The 22358-nt window shown below is 36.5% G+C and overlaps 1 protein-coding gene and 1 pseudogene across 10 annotated transcripts in view; one reads left to right on the top strand and one right to left on the bottom strand.

Annotated features, from left to right (window-relative positions):
• Positions 1-22358, bottom strand: part of ATRX (ATRX chromatin remodeler) — a 286342-nt gene that overhangs the window by 242713 nt on the left and 21271 nt on the right. The window lies entirely within an intron of this gene.
• LOC133242214 (alpha-1,2-mannosyltransferase ALG9-like) lies at positions 5125-6225 on the top strand (annotated as a pseudogene).

Genomic DNA, 22358 nt, shown 5'->3' with positions numbered 1-22358 from the left:
ACTACATGAAGATGATATGATAGAATATATAGAAAACCCTAAGTACTCTACACAAAAACTACTAGATCTAATCAATGAATTAAGCTAAGTAGTAGGATACAAGATTAATATCCAGAAATTGTTTGCATTTCTTTACATGAACAATGAAATGTCAGAAATGGAATGTAAAAAAAAGTTGCTTTAAAATTGCAACAAAAAATAATGAAATATCTAGGAATAAACTTAACGAAGTGAAAGATTTATACATTGAGAACTATAAAACATTAATATAGAAAATTAAAGAGAATTCAATGAAATGGAAAGATATGCCATGCTTTTCGATTGGAAGAATTAACATTGTTAAAATGGCCAAGACTAGCCAAAGCAATCTACATATTTAATGAGATCTCTATCAAATTACCCATGACATTTTCCACAGAACTAGAACACATAATCCAAAAACTTATATGGAACCAAAAAGGACCAAAAACCACCAAATCAATCCTAAGGAATGAAAACAAAACAGGAGGCATAACTCTCCCAGACTTCAAACAATACTACAAAGCTACAGTAATTAAAAAAAATAGTGTGGTATTGGTACAAAACCAGATATACAAATAAAAATAACAGACTATAGAGCCCAGATGTCTACACACTTAGAGTCAATTAATCTTTGACAAAGGAGTCAAGAATATAAAATGGGGGAAAAAATCTCTTTAGCAAGTGTTGCCAGTAAAGTTGGATAGCTGCATGTATTTCAATGAATTTAGAACACACAGTCGCACGATGCACAAAAATATATCCAAGTAGCCTAAAGACTTAAATATAAGTCTTCCAAGGCAATAGAAAAAATAAACAAATGGGACCTAGTCAAACCTACCAGCTTTTGCAGAGCAAAGGAAACTATTTCTATGGAATGGGAGAAAATATTTGCAACTGATACAACCAACAAGGGCTTAACCTCCAAAATATACAAACAGCACACACAATTCAACAACAAAAAAAGCTATCCAATTAAAAAATGGGCAGAAACCCTTAATAGCCATTCCCCAAAGAAGACATACAGATGGTCAAACAGCACATGAAAAGATGTTCAACATCACTAATTATTAGAGAAATGCAAATCAAAACTAAAATGAGGTATCACCTCACACCAGTCAGAATGGCCATCATTAAACGTCTAGAAACAATAAATGCTAGAGAGTGTGTGGAGAAAAGGGAACCCTTCTACATTGTTGGCTGGGAATGTAAGTTGGTGCAGCCACTATGGAAAACAATATGAAAGTTCCTGAGAAGATTAACATTAAAATCACCATATGATCTAGCAATCCCACTCCTGGGCATATACCCAGACAAAACTATAAGATACATGCACCCCTATGTTCATAGCATCACTATTTACAATAGCCAAAACATGGAAACAACCTAAAGGTCCACTGACCCATGAATGAATAAAGAAGCCATGGTACATATATACAACGGAATACTACTTAGTCATAAAAAAGAACAAACTAATGCCTTTTGCAGCAACATGGATGCAAGTAGAGATTATCATACTAAGTGAAGTCAGAAAGAGAAAGACAATACCTTATCATATCACTTATATAAGGAATCTAAAATATGGCACAAATGAACCTATCTACAAAACAGAAAGTCTCATAGGCACAGAGATCAGACTTCTGGTTGCCAAGGCTGGGAGGAAGGGGAGTGAGAAGGATGCACTGGTAACTTGGGGTTGGTAGATGCAAACTATTACATTTAGAATGGATAAACAATAAGATTCTACTGTTTAGCAGAAAGAACTATATCCAATCTCCTGACATAAACCATAATGGAAAAGAACATTTTGAAAGCATGTATATGGACTCCCTGGTGGTCCAGCGGTAAGAATTCACCTTGCAATGCAGGGGACACAGGTTCAATCCCTGGTCAGGGAACTAAGGTGGGATTGAACAACTAACATTGTTCCCACCTGGCAATCCCACATGCCAGGGAGCAACTAAGCCCACAAACCAAAACTACTAAGCCCAAGTGCTATAGAGCCCATGAGCCACTACTAGAGAATGCACGTGCCACAACTACTGAAGCCTGCACACTCTGGAGCCCACAGGTTACAACCATTGAGTCTGTGTGCCACAACTAAGAGTCCACATGCCACAAGGAAAGATCCTGCATGACGCAACAAAGATCCCACCTGCTGCAACTAAGACCTGAAGCAGTCAAATTAATTAACTTTTTAAAAAATATGTACATGAGAATAACTGAGTCACTTTGTTGTACAGCAGAGACTGACACAACATTATAAATCAAATATGTGGTTGTTTAGTCACTGTGTCCAACTTTTGCGACCCCATGGACTGTAGCCCACAAGGCTCCTCTGTCCATGGAATTTCCCAGGCAAGAACAGTGGAATGTATTGCCATTTCCTTTTCCAGGGGACCTTCCCAACCCAGGGACTGAACCCACATCTCCTGCATTGGCAGGTGGATTCTTTACCACTGAGTCACCAGGGAAGCTATAAATCAACTATACTTCAATAAGACAAAAACAGGAACATTCCTTTGGTTAGTAGATAAAGGTATTTATAGCTAACAAAAAATAAATAAAGCAATGCAAAACATACTACTTTGCTCCATTTCCCTTATAGAAACTTGAAAAAATTGTGAACATTTTCCTTTAAACAGTAAGCAAACTGCATGAAGAAATAAACATGACAGTACAACTTACTAGATGCTATAAAAAGTGTTAAATGGGGCTTCCCTGGTGGCTCAGTGGTGAAGAGTCCGCCTGCCAATGTAGGAGACACAGGTTGGATCCCTGATCTGGGAGGATGCAACATGCCCCAGAGCAGCTACAACTCTGCACCACAACTATTGAGCCTGTGCTCTAGAGCCCATACTCCACAACAAGAGAAGCCAAAGCAATGAGAAACCCGAGCACTGACCACAACTAGAGAAAAGCCCAAGCAGCAACAAGGACCTAGCACAGCCAAAAATTAATATAAATAAAAATTTTTAAGTGTTAAATGCAATACCTCTTTTTAATCTATCAAATATTCAATGGAAAAATGACTATTAATTGTAGAATAATATGCTATGAAATACACACTATCATATATGGTCAACGGTAATACAAGGATTTAGAAAACAATTTAGCAATAAGTCTTTGATATTCTCTTGCATAATTCTGCCTCTTTTTTATCTACACAAATAAAATAATTCTAAAGAAATAACTTTAATCACAAGACATTGATCTATGAGCTATTTACAACGGTCAAAAAAACTATGAATACTTAAATGTATAATAATGGCTCAACAGTCATGCCTAAGTCATACAATATCATACCAGCCATTTAAATTCCAAAAAGTTCAATTACAATATAAAAAATACTTCATGCTACAATGTTTAATGAGAAAAAGCAACTGAACATGAAGTATAATTACAACTATGTTTCAAAGTAAATAAAAATTTGCAAAAAAATAAGAACATTAATATTACCTGTGTGATAAAATTTTAAGTGATACTTTTTCTTCTACATTTTTGTAATATAATAAATTCATTGCATTACTCCTAAGTGCATGGAGATATAGGTTTTAAATTAAATAGTAATTCACAATTGACTTTTCACTAATCCAACAGATTTTCCACAATTCATTTACTACAAGTTTACTATTCATTCAAGTATGTCTATCAACTTATGTCCTTATTCAAGTAAAATTACAAAAAGTCCTTTTAACTGCTGGCAAGTATTAACTATGCAAAAATATAAAATAAAGCCTAATTTTCTATAAACTTTGTATGCCTTGATTTTACTCTCAAATGTGATAAAGGTCCAAACAGGTTGCTGCTATGCCAATGAATACCAATCACTGGAAAATCAAACATTAGGGTAAATGGTGGAATTTTTCTTAGCCCACACTGTCTCGGGTTTCCTTACATAACCATGACAAATTTTAACATCCATTTTATACACACTGACCTGATTTAAACTTCATGAAAACTTTATTACAGGGAACCAAGGCTCAGAAAGGCGCTTATGCCTGTACAGTGAGGGGCTGTGCCTGGCCCAGTCTTCCAGCCAGGAGGGCCCACAGCCTCTTCATCCTGCTCCTTCTGCACTACCAGGGTGGGTGGATGTTGGATATTCATCAGACTTAAATAGATGCCCCAGCTCAGGTCTCATTTTACTAGTGAAAAAACCCTAGAGTGCAGGACATATGGGAATAAAGCAGGACAGGTCTGGGTACCAGAAGGATCTACTGCTTTCAAGTATCTGCTCTCAACAAGGTTATGTGCTACTCTCCAGAGCAACATCTCTGACTGTGATGAAACACTCAACTACTGGGAACCAACACACTACCTCATCTATGGGAAGGGGTTTCAGGCTTGGGAATATTCCCCAGCTTATTTTTAAGATTCTTATTGGAGAAGGAAATGGCAACCCACTCCAGTACTCTTGCCTGGAAAATCCCATGGACGGAGGAACTGGTAGGCTACAGTCCATGGGGTCACAAAGAGTTGGACACAACTGAGTGATTTCACTTCAAGATTCTTGTATTTTACATTTTATAATGTCTACTAGCTTTTGTGAGCTATTTATGTGAACTCTACTTTTACAAGGCTGTGTGTAAGAAGTTTGGGTTGCATGTGCATCAAATGTTAGCCTTCTTGGTTCTCAGCACTGACATCTTTTGCTCATTATCAGCATTCCTTCCTAGAAGTTTCTTTTTGTACACTACCTTGATAGTTATGACTGGCTGGTATACAGACAAACTTCCATTAATATACTTGGATTAGCAACTAGGGCTATCTTAGGCTGGCCATTCAGTGTAGCTCTTGGTTTACCTATTGCCTCTGATTTGCTGGTCATGAAACAGGTTGGAAGAGTTTCTTTCATTGGTTGCTGTTTGCCCTAATTCTCCTTCTGGTGACTGTGGTAGTCACTGACAGCTACCATTACAGAAACTTGGTGACTGCACCACTCAACATTGTTTAGTATAATGTCTTTACTCTTCATGGACCTGATCTTTATGGTACAGAATTCCGGTATTTTTATTTAATTAATGAATTTCTGAATTTTAGTGTGGTCTTCGCTCACTGACATTTTTTATAGAATACCTACTGCAGAGATTTCATGATCAGAATTTAGGCCACCAACACTGGCTTACCTGGTGGCTCAGATGGTAAAGAATCCACCTATAATACAGGAGACACACATGACATGGGTTCGATCCCTGGGTTGGGAAGATCCCCTGGAGGAGGACATAGAAACCCGCTCTAGTATTCTTGCCTGAAAAATCCCATGGACAGAGGAGCCTGGTGGGCTATAGTCCATGGGGTCACAATGTCAGACACGACTATGCAACTTAAGACTTGGTTCCAATGTATATTTCAATTATAATTTTCTTCATCCAGCCTCATAAAGAAGAGAGAGTTCTCTTCCCTGTATATCCATTTATATGTCTCTGTGGTGCTGTGGCACTTTCTGCACTTCTGAAATGTTACCACTTCATGGTTCAGCAATACCGCCTGGAGCATGATACTGTTTGACATCAAATTGGCTGGTGTTAGGAACACTCTTCCTGTTTAGACTCTTACCTTCTTCCTGTTCTGTGGCACTGTTCAGAGGGTATTATGGGCCCCTTGATTTGTATCCAGAATTTTACTGAACTGCCACAGACCCAACCATCCACAGTGTCCCAGAAGGCCAAGCTGTTTATGTCTGTAAAGGGAAAAAAATGGTATAGATTTCCCAGCAGCTTCCTTCTGCCCAATAACTGGCAGCTTCAGTTCATTCCATTACAGTTCAGAGGCCAGCTACCAAAACCTTTTCCAGAGGGAACACTGGCCTACAGATTGTTCCTACTGATATGAATGACCAGAACCTAGAGGAGCCATCCAGATATACTGACATCAGTAAATGCTAGTGGATTTGGACACCATGAGAGTAACAAACCAGGAGCCAAAATATTCATCCAATAGAGAAGAATGGATCAACTTGGCCTACAGACCATTCCTTGATGCTTCCAGATCTTCAAAGTTCTATGTCTCTTCCTGTCAGATCAGTATACAGTGCATGCAAACTATACCATCCTCAAACCCCAGAAAGCAAAACAAACCAAAGAAAAGTGGAGGTTAGCACCATGCCTATGGCCCCAAAGGATAATCATCTTGTTAAATGGTGATTCCACAGACAGGACTCTCTCCAGGTCATTGCTTGTAACATTTGTAAAAAAGTCTGTCTGATACACACACACAAAAAATACACTTATTTGGTAAATGAAGTAAGCATTTAGTAAAAGCAAATTAAATAATTTGCACTTGTAATAGAAAATCAGGAATTCTATCTCTAATCAAAGCCAACCCTATACTGCATTCTTCAAAAGAAGTGAAGGCATAGTGACTAATTAACTTAATGAATAGGAAAAGTAGTTATGCTAATAGATAATTCTCAAAACTCAGAATATTTCAAAAAAAGTGATACCTTCAATTACTATAGCATACGTTTCCAAAATTTTTCATCTTTGTTCATTGCTTTATTATTTTGCATATATTCATTAATTTTTCATTTAATTTTTAATAAAAACACTATGAATACATTAAATTACCTAAGTTCTCTAGTTTTACTACGCATGATTAATCCACTGAGTTTACCATACTATCCTTATTTGGATACAGCAGCAATTAAACATAAGGTGCTAACAGTAAGAAAAACAAATCGTTTTAAATTCAATTTCTAAAACTTCCAACTGAAATTGGAACCTGATTCTCACAAAGATCAAGCCCTGAAAGATGTTACACAAGCATTCTAAACAAAGGAGAGGATCCGGAAAAGCCGCAGTTACATTATTTCACATGGGTTCATTTATTTTAAAAAGCCAAAACAAACAGAAAAAAAAAAAAACAAACAAACAGTGAGCTACAAAAAGTAAGCAGCTTAGAAGTCTCACTACTATACTCACAACAAGAAAAAAGATAAATTGAAAATCAGTAAGTTTTCTTAGATCCATTAGAGACCTGAGGTCACAGGTTGCTGTTGTTTAGTTACCAAGTTGTATCTCTTTTGCAACTGCATGGACTGTAGCCTGCCAGGCTCCTCTGTCCATGGAATTTTCCAGCAAGAATACTGGAGTGGGTTGCCATTTCCTTTCCCAGGAGATCTTCCCCACCTGAGGATTAAATCTGTGTCTTGTGCATTGGCAGGCAGATTCTTTACTGCTGAGCCACCAGGGAAGCCCAAGGACACAGAACATATCACCAAAAAAAAAAAAAAAAAGGAAAACAGGCAGATACAGAAAATCACATTTTTTTCTGAAGTGAGAACACTTCAACAGTAACTGATGAATTATGGGAAGCCAAAAAGGATTAGCCTGAGAGTTAAAAAAAAAAAAAAAAATCCTGGGTTCCCAGTTGGAATGGGAGGCACACTTTGCTGGGTTTTACCTACAGGAGTCCCAAAAGGTTTTCAGGTTTTCATGAGAAAGATCTGAGGGGAAAAAAATCCTACTGCACCTTAAGTAGAAGGAGGGGAAAGTAACCATATTAAATATTAAAATACACCCAGAACATTCTCTTTTTAACAAAGTCATGCTCTCAAGGTAAACTACTACACCACAGCATTATCTACCTAGAGGAAGAGCAATTAGACAACCTCAGCCTCCTCCAGCTTTCCTACCTCACCTAAGTAGGGAGGGGAAAGGCTAAGAAACATTTCTGAAGGTCACAGCCCAGGGACAAGGGCATAAGATCAGTTTCCCTCTCCAACTCCTGGGATTTAATATAATAAAATAGAATTACAAATGGGAAAGCTATAAGATACAAATTCTGTTTAAGAAGGAATTCTTAAGAATACCCAAAGACAAAAGGGAAGAAAAAAAAAACTAAAACAAGGAAACTAGAAGAAATAAAGGCTCTGGTATAAACAGCTACAGCAAACTTTAAACACAGCCTCATTCCTTGCCATGTTAACATAAAAGCTCACACTAAAAGCCTGACTACCTCATTTCTTATTACATACAGCTTTCAAAAAATTACAAGTCCTACTAAAAGGCAAGAAAAAACACAATCTAAAGTCACAAAGAGAGCATTAGAACCAGACTCAGAGAAGACAAAGAGTTTTGGAATTATCAGATAGGTAAATTTTAAATAACTATAACTAACACAATAAGGATTCTTAAGGGATAAAGTGAGCAGCTTGCAAGAATAGATGTGTAATGTAAGCAGAAATGAAAACTCAAATAAAGAAAAGAAAATGCTACAAAGCCAACACACTATATAAGAAAGAATGCCTTTGATGGACACAGCCAATGAAAGAATCAATGAGACTGAAGAGGAAAGAATCAGTGAGGATAATGTCAATATAAACCTTTTGAACTGAAATGCAAAGAGAAAAAATAAAAGGGAACAGAAAAACTAATAACTGTAGGACAATTACAGAAGTTGTAGCATAAATGTAACTGAAATACAGAGAAGAATGAAAATAGCAGAAGAAATGTTTGAAATAAAAGAACGGTGGAAAAGCTTCCAAAGTTAATGACAGATACCAGAGAAGAAGGATATCAAGCAGTGTAAATACTAAATATCTACACCTAGTTTTCTCATATGCAAACAGCAGAAAAACAAAGCCAAAGAGAAAAATCTTTTAAAAAGCCAGGAAAAAAAATATTATCTATAGAGGATCAAGGATAAGCATTCGATCTTACATATTGTCCAAAACCATGTAAGCAAGAAGAAAGCAGAATGAAATATCTCACCAAGCTAGAATAATGTATCCAGTAAAATGATTCTTCAAAAGTAAAAGAAAAACAGACTTTCTCAAACAAAAACCAAAGGCATTTGTTGACAGTAGCTTTTCCCTGCAAGAAATGTTGAAAGAAGTTCTTCAAAGAGAAAGAAAATTATACAGGTCAGAAGTACACACCTACATAAAGACAGGAAGAGAGCATTAGATGAGAAATAAGTGAAGGTAAAATAACATCTCTCATGTTTCTTATCCTTAACTGACTTAATAGTCAACTGTCCAAACTAGTAATAGCAAAAAATGCATTGGGTGGTTATAGCTTATGGATAAGAAGAGGAATTGGGAATACTGTTATAACGTATCCACACTACTTGTGAAGAGGTATGCATGTGTGCTCAATCACTTTAGTCATATCCGACTCTTTGTGACCCTATGAACTGTACCCAGCCAGGCTCCTCTGTCATTAGATTCTATACATAAGAATACTGGAGTAGGTTGCCATGCCCTTCTCCTGAAGTGGTATAGTGTTATTTAAAAAGGGTCTGAGATTAGTTATAAATGTATATTGCAAACTATAAGGCAATCAATAAAAATGTTTAAAGAAGTATAATTTATAAGAGGAAATAAAATGAAATCATAGAAATGTTCAATTAAAACCAAAGGACAAAAAAGAAGATAAAGAAGAAAACAAGCACAATGAACAAAGTTATAAACATGGCAGCTATTAAACCAATTACATCAAAATTCACTTTAATGTGAATGATCTAAATTCACTAAGAGTCAGAAAATGTCAAGAACATGAGGTGGATATAATCAGATGTCAGAGTTGACTCAACCAAGACTCATATATATGTTGTCTTTATATATATTTAAAGACACCACTTTAAAGACATTGACTATAAATAAAGAGAAGCTAAGGGAAATACGGAGTTATTCTTTATAGGGTATAGAGGTTCAGTTTTGCAAGATGAAAAAGATCTGGAGATTGGCTGTACAACAATCTAAAAATGGCAAAAATGTACATAACACTATTGAAATGTAAACTTTAAAAAGGTTTATGTTATGTGTACCTTATCACATTTTTTTAAAAAAGTAAATGGATGTCTATTCAAGTCCTTGGTACGCTTTCTGAGTTGTGTTTTTGCTGCTGAGTTGCAAATTTTCTTTATGTATTCTGGAAATTAAACACTTGTCAAATAAATGATTTGCAAACATTTTTTCTGTGGGTTGTCTTCTCACTATGGAGACTGTGCTTTAACACACAAATTTTTTATTTTAATTAGGTCCATATTATCTATTTTTCTTTTCTTGACTCTGTTTTTAGCATCTTATTTAGAGACCACTGACAAGCTCTATACAGTCAGCAAAAACAAGACCGGGAGCTGACTGTGGCTCAGATCATAAACTCCTTATTGCCATATTCAGACTTAAATTGAAGAAAGTGGGGAAAACTACTAGACCATTCAGGTATGACCTAAATCAAATCCCTTATGACTATACAGTGGAAGTAAGAAATAGATTTAAGGGTCTAGATCTGATAAACAGAGTGCCTGATGAACTATGGATGGAGGTTTGTGACATTGTACAGGAGACAGTAATCAAGACTATCCCCAAGCAAAAGAAATGCAAAAAAGCAAAATGGCTGTCTGAGGAGGCCTTACAAATAGCTGTGAAAAGAAGAGGAGTGAAAAGCAAAGGAGAAAAGGAAAGATATACCCATTTAAATGCAGAGTTCCAAAGAATAGCAAGAAGAGATAAGAAAGCCTTCCTCAGCAATCAGTGCAAAGAAATAGAGGAAAACAACAGAATGGAAAAGCCTAGAGATCTCTTCAAGAAAATTAGAGATGCCAAGGGAACATTTCATGCAAAGATGGGCACAATAAAGGACAAAAATGGTATAAAAGCATAAGATATTAAGAAGAGGTGGCAAGAATACACAGAAAAACTATACAAAAAACATCTTCATGACCAAGATAATCACGATGGTGTAATCAATCACTCACCCTCACCTACGAAGCCAGACATCCTGGAATGGGAAGTCAAGTGGGCCTTAGAAAGCATCACTACAAACAAAGCTAGTGGAGGTGATAGAATTCCAGTTGAGCTATTCCAAATCCTGAAAGATGATGCTGTGAAAGTGCTGCACTCAATATGCCACCAAATTTGGAAAACTAAGCAGTGGCCACAGGACTGGAAAAGGTCAGTTTTCATTCCAATCCCAAAGAAAGGCAATGCCAAAGAATGCTCAAACTACCACACAATTGCACTCATCTCACACGCTAGTAAAGTAATGCTCAAAATTCTCCAAGCCAGGCTTCAGCAATATGTGAACCATGAACTTCCTGATGTTCAAGCTGGTTTTAGAAAAGGCAGAGGAACCAGAGATCAGATTTCCAACATCCGTTGGATCATGGAAAAAGCAGGACAGTTCCAGAAAAACATCTATTTCTGCTTTATTGACTATGCCAAAGTCTTTGACTGTGTGGATCGCAATAAACTGTGGAAAATTCTGAAGGAGATGGGAATACCAGACCACCTGACCTGCCTGTTGAGAAACCTGTACACAGGTCAAGAAGCAACAGTTAGAACTGGACATGGAACAACAGACTGGTTCCAGATAGGAAAAGGAATACATCAAGGCTGTATATTGTCACCCTGCTTTTTAACTTCTATGCAGAGTACATCATGAGAAATGCTGGACTTGAGGAAACACAAGCTGGAATCAAGACTGCCAGGAGAAATATCAATAACCTCAGATATGCAGATGACATCACCCTTATAGTGGAAAGTGAAGAAGAACTAAAGAGCCTCTTGATGAAAGTGAAAGAGGATAGTGGAAAAGTTGGCTGAAAGTTCAACATTCAGAAAACTAAGATCATGGCTTCCTGTCCCATCACTTCATGGCAAATAGATGGGGAAACAGTGGCTGACTTTATTTTTTGGGGTTCTAAAATCACTGCAGATGGCGATTGCAGCAATGAAATTAAAAGATGCTTACTCCTTGGAAGGAAAGTTATGACCAACCTAGACAGCATATTAAAAAGCAGAAATTTTACTTGTCCACAAAAGTCCATCTAGTCAAGGCTATGGTTTCTCCAGTGGTCATGTACGGATGTGAGAGTTGGACTATAAAGAAAGCTGAGTGCCAAAGAATTGATGCTTTTGAACTGTGGTGTTGGAGAAGACTCTTGAGAGTCCCTTGGAGTGCAAGGAGATCCAACCAGTCCATTCTAAAGCAGATCAGTCCTGGGTGTTCATTGGAAGGACTGATGTTGAAGCTGAAACTCCAATTCTTTGGCCACTTGATACAAAGAGCTGACTCATTTGAAAAGACCCTGATGCTGGGAACAATTGAGGGCAGGAGGAGAAGGGGATGACAGAGGATGAGATGGTTGGATGGCATCACTGACTCAATGGACATGGGTTTGGGTAGACTCTGGCAGTTGGTGATGGACAGGAAGGCCTGGCTTGCTGTGGTTCGTGCGGTCACAAAGAATCAGACACGACTGAGCAAGTGATTGGAATAGTACAGACAAATTCAAGGCCCTTAAGTTTTCTAAGGGCCACAGTTTTAGCTCTGAAATTTAGGTATTTGATTCATTTTTAGTTGTATATGGTGTAAGGTAACACTTCAACCTTCTTTCTTTCACATGTTGATATTCAATGGACACCGCACCATTTATTAAAGAGAGTATCAAGATGGGTACAGAGCTTTTGGTTGGGAATGATGGAGTTCTGGGTAGACAGTGGTGGCTGTTACATATTGTCAATGTATTTAATGGCTGCTGCTGCTGAGTCACTTCAGTCCGACTCTGTGCGACCCCATAGACAGCAGCCCACCAGGATGCCCTGTCCCTGGGATTCTCCAGGCAAGAACACTGGAGTGGGTTGCCATTTCCTTCTCCAGTGCATGAAAGTGAGAAGTGAAAGTGAAGTCGCTCAGTCATGTCCGACCCTCAGCGACCCCATGGACTGCAGCCTTCCAGGCTCCTCCATCCATGGGATTTTCCAGGCAAGAGTACTGGAGTGGGGTGTCATTGCCTTCTCCATTTAATGCCACTGAATTGCAAATTTACAAATGGTTAAAATGATAAATATCATAATATGTATACTTTACCACAGTAAAAATAAACACAAGATACTACTTCACACCCACAAGAATGGGTATCATTTAAAAGATTTAAAAGATATTAGGAGGTTATTAGTGAGGATGTGGAAACATCAGAACCCTCATACACTGCTGATGTGAATATAAAACAGATAAGCACTATACTATTTGTGAAATAATACAAAACTGAAAAAGTTTTTACAGCTCCTCAGAAAGTTAAACATATAAAAATTTATATGCAAATGTTGACAACAGCATGATTCATAATAACCAAAAAACAGAAACCACATATCCATTAAATAAATGAATATTTTTCAGCAATATTTATGAATAAAGTTCTGAGTCATGCTACAATATGGATATACCTTGAAAATATGCTAAATGAATGTATTCAGTCATGAAATACCACATCCTGTATGGTTCCTTTCATAGGAAATATTCAAAATACACAAATCCATAGTGATAGAAAGTAAAATAGTGGTTGACAGGATCTGGGGTAGAGATATAAGGGAAAATGAGGAGTAACCACTAATTGGTAGAGGATTTCTGTTGAAGTGATGAATATTGTAGTGAAGGCTATACTGATCTGACAGACACTAAAACCACCAAATTGTACTCTTTAAATGAATGGACTGTGGTAGGTGATTTATATCAATAAATTTGTTATTTTTTAGAAAGTGACTTGGACATTGACTGAGTTGTTTAAGAGATATTCTAACAACAACTGCACTAGAATTTAGACATTTCATATAATTTTTACCCTGAACAAAAACTAGGGAAAAAACTGACTCAGTAGAAGTTTCAACATGATCTGAGGATATTACTTCAATTTCTTTAGCTTTAAAAGCAGTGATTAGAAAGTAATCAATCTGTTAATGCTTGAATTTTTTGGTTCAGCACAGATTATAAAACTATGGGATGGAAACAGAAATTAAAATAAATCTCTCAACTATACCTTTTTTAAACTATATCTGTCAAACTAGATAATTACTTTGGTGCTTTTGAGGCCATGTAGCAGTGAACAAGGATTGACTATATTAAAAATGAGGTAGAAAAAGCACAAGTTTCCTCTACCCAGGATCTCACACTAGAATATCAAGCCTTTCATGAAGCTCTGCTTTATGAAAAATTCCACATTTAGTATTAAGAAAAAAAAATCAAGTGTCCACACTCTATGTCCACACAGAGCACAAAGTTTTACAATAGGGTTTTACAATCTCTATTCTCTATGATAAGATATTTTTGGTCTTGAATCCTACCTGAATCTTATTATTTTATTATTCTTTCTATTTAAGATTAATTTTTAATAGTAATTTTATAGTGGGACATAGGAAGGATCAATGTATCACACCGTCTGGTAAAAATCTTGTGCCACAAATAAGGGAATTAAATGCTATCTTCCCTCTTAATTGGAAGAGGGTGTTTGCTATGACCAGCACGTTCTCTTGGCAAAACTCTATTATCCATTGCCATGCTTCATTCTGTATTCAAAGGCCAAATTCGCCTGTTACTCCAGGTATTTCTTAACTTCCTACTTTTGCATTCCAGTCCCCTATAATGAAAAGGACATCTTTTCTGGGTGTTAGTTCTAGAAGGTCTTGTAGGTCTTCATAGAACCATTCAACCTCAACTTCTTCAGCACTACTAGTCGGGGGCATAGACTTGGATTACTGTGATATTGAATGGTTTGCCTTGGAAACAAACAGATCATTCTGTCATTTTTGAGACTGCATCCAAGGACTGCATTTTGGACTCTTTTGTTGACTATGATGGCTACTCCATTCCTTCTAAGGGATTCTTGTCCATAGTAGTAGATATGTTACTTTACCAAAAAAAGGGAGGCGAACAAAAAAATACTAAAACAGGAAATAACACTGGTATCTCTTTTATATCATCTCAAAAAATCACTCAGGCCTCCCAGCAATCTAAGGATATAAAAATTAAGTATATGAGATGACAGGTCATATCTATCACTGACATCATAGAATAATCATCTTATAAAACAAACTTTATTTTCCTGAAAACAATATCCAAAATGCACTACAACAAACAAGGCACTAGTAAAATACAAGACCTTCTCTTTGAGTCCCAAAACAAGATATATTAAAGGTACAAAGGTTATTCAGGTTAGCTTCACAAATACTTCTTGCCTAAAAAACTTCTATTTAAACTCTTCCCAAACTGACATAAAGAGTTTTAAACATAAACCAGTCAGACTTCACTTTTTATTCATGAGGAATAAGATTCACTTATTTCATTTTATAATATTTACCAAATGCTGAATATATTTATTCTGAGCACTTAGTACTGCAATAAAAAATAAATACATAAGACATGACCTTAAGGAATTCAAACTCTAATGGCAAAAAAAGGCTGTTAAATATCCCAGGAATAATCTATGGAAGAAAGGGGAAACATGCTTATAACTGTGAATTTCCTAATACTTTTAAATCTCTAGTATGTGTAATTGTTTTCCACCTAATTTTTGTATAGGTTCCTTTAGAGTGAAAACTCTTAACCTTGTTTCCAATACCTGCTAACCTCTATTTTAAAAAGCAAATTTTGCTATAGAATCAGGAATTTCCTGATGTATACCTTGGAAAACAAACACTGAACCATGGATGTTTCCTTTATTAAAAGAGAAAATTGCAATGCTTTTATACAGAATCAAGGAAAAATAAAGAACAGTTGAGAATGAGAAATATGCATAAATATTTGAAAGGCTTAAATTTACTCCACTCAAGGTACATCTATTTAAATTCAATATATTCTATTCACTGTAACAGAAAAATAAGTACAAGTATCACTGTATTTTCTAACAAAAACATACTAAGATCTTTCAAAAGAAGAAGCCTTTGGAAGGTTTTTATCAAGATGAAGTATATTGTAGCTCAAAGGGAATGAATTTAGATTTAAATAGGATAAAATACAAACTATCCTCTGATAAAGCAGAAATGCAATTTTACTTTGCCCATTGTAACAAAACCTATTTTCCCCTAGAACTTCAGAGTAAATCTATATCCCTATTTATTGTACTGCAAACAATACTGAAACAGTTTAAATAAAATTCTTATTTCTATCTTGGTAAAGAGGAAAGAGGAGAAAAACAAAATTTAGGTTTTCTGAGAAAAGACAAAGCCACATACACATTCCTGTATCTGTAACTAAATATTCAGTGCTTTAACAAAATCCATCCACAACCTACTAGGGCGATCATTTAGTTTGTGGACCCCTATTCAATTCTAGGGGAGTTATAGCAAATTTCTCCAGATAAAGTATATAGCTTATGTTCCTAATCAATAAAAACGGAATCAGATAAAATCTACAGTGCAAGCACTAGCTAAAAGGAGTTTTATAACCACTCATTAGGGTCTGCTGATAGCATTAACTTTCTTACAAGAGCAAAGCTATCATTCCAGAAGCAAAAGATATATAAACAGATGAGATCATCTTTGAAAACACAGTGTTTGGCTTATCATTAGAATATAATGAACTCAATACTCCAGGTGATAGATACCTGAGGGGGAAGGTATGAAAAATCAGAATCAACTTACATGGTAACTTCTCTATTTTTTTTGATATGTACATCAAAACTATTCATAGTTCTTTTCATGAAATTGATACCTAATCAATTCTGTCTCCAGCTATTAACTGCATCTACTCTGAAAAACAGAAAAGGAAGAGATAAAGCAACTCAATTTTATTAAGTGTTTACACTATGCTAGGCAGGTGATAAAGATTTTCATGTAGGTATTACCATATTCACTGCATAAGTGAAAAAACAACTTAGTTGTTGGGTAACTTTTCAAAGATTACAGAACTGGCTTTGAACCCAAATCTAACCTTTTATCAGGTAATTCCAAATGAAACTAATTTGAGACCAGAGCTCAAACCATCTAAATTTTATTCCAAAGGATTGAAGATTAATCCATTTTCCACTATTTTCTTTCCAAAAGAGTAGAAAATATCAAATGCAAATAGACTTCTTATTGAAGTTAAATGACAATTTCTAATTCTTGGAAAAGTTTCTCTAATACTGAAAAAACAACAGGTAAAGAATAATATAGTTTGGGTCCATTTGTACCTTAAGGAAAGCCTGATATTTAATATTTAAAATGGGAACAATTACAGCACATTTAGTCACTCTCTCTAGCCTATAATATTATTCCAGGTGTGGAAGTTTTAGCTTATTGTTGCTAAGGACACCCTCCACATCCTCTGTCCCTAGTAAGTCCACTAGAGAAAATGGAATATGAAGAGGTGTGAAGTACACAATATAATGTCAGCTGATGTTAGCATACATGTTGGGGAATTTTTTTTTAACAAAATTGAATGGTTACTTAACTGTTTTGCAACCTTTCCTCTCCATTAATATGTAGTGAATAATCTTCTGCAGTATTATTTTCTAAAACAATTTTTAATGTCAGTATAGTATCCCATCATGTAAAGAAAGATGCCAGAAGCTTTTTCTCAAGCTAACGGCACTTAAAAAGATAGATATACTTTTGTTGCAAGAACTGTAGCTGCCTACTAATAGGGTCTGCATTATGGCTGCAAAATTTTAAAATCAATTTTTATCTATTCAGAATATAAGTAGTACAGAAAAAAGGGCTATGTGCACTGACTATTACAAAAGATTCACTAGGAGAAACAAAGAATTACCAGTGCTTGCTTAAGCTGTTAATTTAAGGGTTAAGTTACAATTGTCTATAAAAACACATTGGCCAGAATGGAGAAATATAGAATAAGAAAATTCTCAAATTGCCAGTGGAAGTGTAAATTAGTAAAACCATTATGGATACCAATTTGGCAATTATCTTATAATAAAAAACAGAACTGACCTCCTAAAGAAGCTCTAGCACATGTGCAGAGAAACATTTAAGAATGTTCTCAGTAACATTTTTTAATAGTACCAAATTAGAAAAATATTCTAAATATCCACCTATGGTATACAGATAAATTGTAGTATACCCATTCAACTGAAAACTAATGAAATGAAAAATGAGCAATCCAGATCAGTGTTGTTCAACAGAGGTATAATGTAAGCCAGAAATATAATTTACAATTTTCTAGAAGCCATTTGGGAGAAGGAAATGGCAACCCACTCCAGTCTTCTTGCCTGGAGAATCCCAGGGACAAAGGAGCCTGGGGGGCTGCCGTCTATCGGGTTGCACAGAGTCGGACACAACTGAAGTGACTTAGCAGCAGAAGTCACATTTTAAAAAATGCAGGTGAAATTAATTTTAATCTTACTTAGTCCAATATATCCAAATTATCATTTCAATATATAATTAATATAAAATAATTAGTAATGAGATATTTTACTTTTTTGCATAGTAAGTCTTCAAAATCCTGTGTGCAAATATACTTTCAGCACATCTCAATGTACACTGGCCACATTTCAGGTGCTCAATAGCCACAGACAGTTAATGGCTATTGTACTGAACAGTGCATATCTAAAGCTACCTCAAATACTGGACCGGGTTGCCATTTCCTATTTCAAGGGATCTTCCCGACCCAGGGATCAAACCAGCATACCCTGCGTCTTTGGCAGGCGAATTCTTTTCCACTGCACCACCTAGGAAGCCCCACATGGCTATTATGAGCATTCAAAAAGTTCATAATGTGGTAAATAGATTTTTCTGTCATGAGGCATGTAGTCATATGGAGAACAAACAATATTTACACACTTTACAGAATACCAAGATCAAAGAAAAAGAGCTAAACACTAAAACAGTGACTTATGGACCTCAGTGTGTTCTCAGTCACTTGAGTCATGTCCAACTCTCAGTGACCCCATGGATTGTAGCCCACCAGACTCCTCTGTCCATGGGATTATCCAGGCAAGCATACTAGAGTGGGTTGCTGTGCCCTCCTCCAGGGGATCGGACCCTGACATTAACTGTTAAATAGAAAAATTTAAAAGAGATTACTAAAATTACATATTAGTTTAACATACCACAATGGGACACACAATTATTTCCTAAAATAAATTTTCTTTAAAAACCAGTGAAAACACATATGCAAAATTCTCATTATTCATGCTACTTTAGTTTGGTTAAATATTAATTACTGGTATGTAACCTACATAATCTAATAAAGGTTCACGGTATATGAAAGCGAAGTTCAAAATGAGAAGCACTGAAACCACAGAGACTATGAGTGGCCACAATTCAGAACTTCAGATCATTCACAAAAATAAAGTTTACACAAAAAGAAATCTGAAAAAAAAAAAACAGTTGAAAAAACAGCTTTAAAAACTGAACTTTAATTATACTGATTGTTGGAATTTACTTTGAAATGAGTAAAAAAAACAAGATGGATTGCTGCATTAGAGTTAGATACATGGAAAATATGTGATAAAACAAGTGTAGTAAAATGTTAAAGGTAGAATCTAGGTGGTGAATATATGTAAAATCATTCCCCAAAGTCTGAAGTATTTCAGAAGAAAATGTTGAAAATTTTATACCTTAATAATGTGAGAGCATGCTGCTGCTGCTGCTAAGTCGCTTCAGTCATGTCCGACTCTGTGCGACCCCAGAGACGGCAGCCCACCAGGCTCCCCCATCCCTGGGATTCTCCAGGCAAGAAGACTGGAGTGGGTTGCCATTTCCTTCTCCAATGCATGAAAGTGAGAAGTGAAAGTGAAGTCGCTCAGTGGTGTGTGACTCTTAGCGACCCCATGGACTGCAGCCCACCAGGCTCCTCCATCCATGGGATTTTCCAGGCAAGAGTACTGGAGTGGGGTGCCATTGCCTTCTCCAATGTGAGAGTATACTAGCTTCTACACTTTAAGTATGGATGGACTCCAAACATCTAAAACACTATCACCTAACAGAAGTCAGGAAGGCAATCTGATTTTTGTATTAGTATCAAAAGAAAAAAGCATCCACTTGTCCTTTTGCAAATACTAGCTGGTTTCAGGGAAATACATCATAGTATAGTTTTTTTTAAAAAAACTTCAATACAATAATGTGACATCCAGAATTTGTTTAAAACTAATCCAGTGAGGGGGTACTTAGGTCAGTATGTATTAAACAGAAATAGAAAATTCAATTAACCATGAGATAACTATTGAAGATGGTATCACGTACTTAGACGGTTCTATTTTCTTCCTTTTGAATATGCTTGTAACTGTCCAGAATACAAGTAGTTAAATATATAGAGACTATTACTTTAATACCCAATTCAGGGTCATACCTTAGAAAAGTGGCCTGTAGACAATAAGGACTCAAATTTATATATAAGTATTTACAACAGTAGTAAGAAGTACATCAATTACACTTCAATTAAAAAACAACAGAAAGAAATCTGGAGTTTAAACTCATTTCTGGTTATATACAATTAAAATTGGATTAATGCTTATTTATGAATTCACTTCATAAACACATCCAAGGCGTTCATTTAAGTGTCCCTTGCCTGACACCTCACTAGGTGTTCCCACAGAAGATTCAAACATGATTAATATACACATATGCTGATATAAACAAAAAACATAGCTAACATTTAATGAGTATCTATTATTTCCCAAGTACTATTTCTAAATGCTTATTATGCATGATCTTATTAATCCTCAGAACCACCTCAAGTATGTACTATTATCTTCATTTCTCCTTCAGGGATCACAGCCTTGTCATGGCGAAGGGGCTTGCATAACTCAATGAACCTACAAGCCATGCCATTCAGGGCTCGTATGCTGCTGCTGCTGCTGCTAAGTCGCTTCAGTCGTGTTGGACTCTGTGCAACCCCATAGATGGCAGCCCATCAGGCTCCACCGTCCCTGGGATTCTCCAGGCAAGAACATTGGAGTGGGTTGCCATTTCCTTCTCCAATGCATGAAAGTGAAACGTCAGGGCACGTATGGACAGTATTAAAATGGAAAAAGTATGACGTGGGAAGATTAGCCCCGCAAGTCAGAAGCTGTTCAATATGCTACTGGGGAAGAGTGGAGGGCAATTACTAATAGCTCCACAAAGAATGAAATGGCTGAGCCAAAACGGAAACAATGTTCAGTTATGGATGGGTCTGGTGGTGAAAGTAAAGTCCCATGCTATAAACAACAATATTGCATAGAACATATAATGTTAGGTACATGAATCAAGGTAAATTGGATGTGGTCACACAGAAGATGGAAAGATTGAACAACATCATCTTAGGAATCAGTGAATTAAAATGGAAAGGGAATGGACAAATTTAATTCAGATGACCAGGACTTTTCTGGTGGTCCACTGGTTAAGAATCCACAATGCAGGGAACGTGGGTTCAATCTCTCATCTAGGAACTAAGATCCCGCATGCCTTGGGACAACTAAATCCATGTGCCACAATGGAGAGCTGGCATGTGGCAATTAAGACCCAATGCAACCAAATAAATAAATATTTTTTAATTCAAGTTTTTGTTTGAAATGACCATTATTATATCTACAGCTATGGGCAAGAATCCCTTAGAAGAAATGCAGTAGCCCTCATAGTCAGCAGAAGAGTAGTAGAGTCTGAAATGCAGTACTTAAATGCAATCTCCAAAATGACAAAATGAGCTCAGTTTGTTTTCAAGGCAAACCATTAAACATCACAGTAATCCAAGTCTATGCCTCAACCGCTAATGCCAAAGAAGCTGAAGTTACCAGTTCTATGAAGAACTACAAGACCTTCTAGAACTAACACCAAAAAATTATGCCTTTTCATCACAGCGGATTGGAATACAAAAGGAGGAAGTCAAGAGATACTCAGAATAACAGGCAAGTTCGGCCTTGGAGTGCAAAGTGAAGCAGGACAAAGGCTAACAGAGTTTTACCAAGAGAACACGCTGTCATAGCAAACACTCTTTTCTCAGAACTCAAGAGATGACTCTCAGATAGACATCACCAAACGGTCAATATCAAAATCAGATTGACTATATTCTTTGCAGTCAAAGATGGAGAAGCTCTATACAGTCAGGAAAAACAAGAACTGGAGCTAACAATGGCTCGGGTCATGAGCTCCTTATTACAAAATTCAGGGTTAACTTGAAAAAAGTAGTGAAAACCACTAGGCCATTCAGGTGTGACTTCCCTGGTTGCTCAGACGGTAAAGCAACTGCTTACAATGCAGGAGACCCGGGTTCAATCCCTGGGTCGGGAAGATCTTCCTGGGGAAGGAAATGGCAACCCACTCCAGTATTCTTGCCTGGAAAATCCCATGGAGGAAGGAGCTACTGTTCATGGAGTTGCAAAGAGTCAGACACGACTGAGAGACTTCACTTTCACTCTTCACTTAAATCAAATCCCTTACAACTACACAGTGGAGGTGACTAAAATACATTCAAGGGGTTAGATCTGGTAGACAGAGGGTCTAAAGAACTATGGACAGAAGTTTGTAACATTGTACAGAAGGTGGCAACCAAAATTATCCCAAAGAAAAAGAAATGCAAGAAGGCAAAGTGGTTGTCTGAGGAGGCTTTACAAATAGCTCAGGAAAGAAGAGAAGTGAAAGGTAAGGGAGAAAGGGAAAGACATACCCAACTGAATGCAAAGTTCCAGAGAATACCAAGGAG

Source organism: Bos javanicus, chromosome X (genome assembly GCF_032452875.1).
Source record: "Bos javanicus breed banteng chromosome X, ARS-OSU_banteng_1.0, whole genome shotgun sequence".
NCBI classification, from domain to species: domain Eukaryota; kingdom Metazoa; phylum Chordata; class Mammalia; order Artiodactyla; family Bovidae; genus Bos; species Bos javanicus.
Note: the sequence above shows the minus strand (reverse complement) of the source record. Positions and strands in the feature narration are given on the sequence as shown.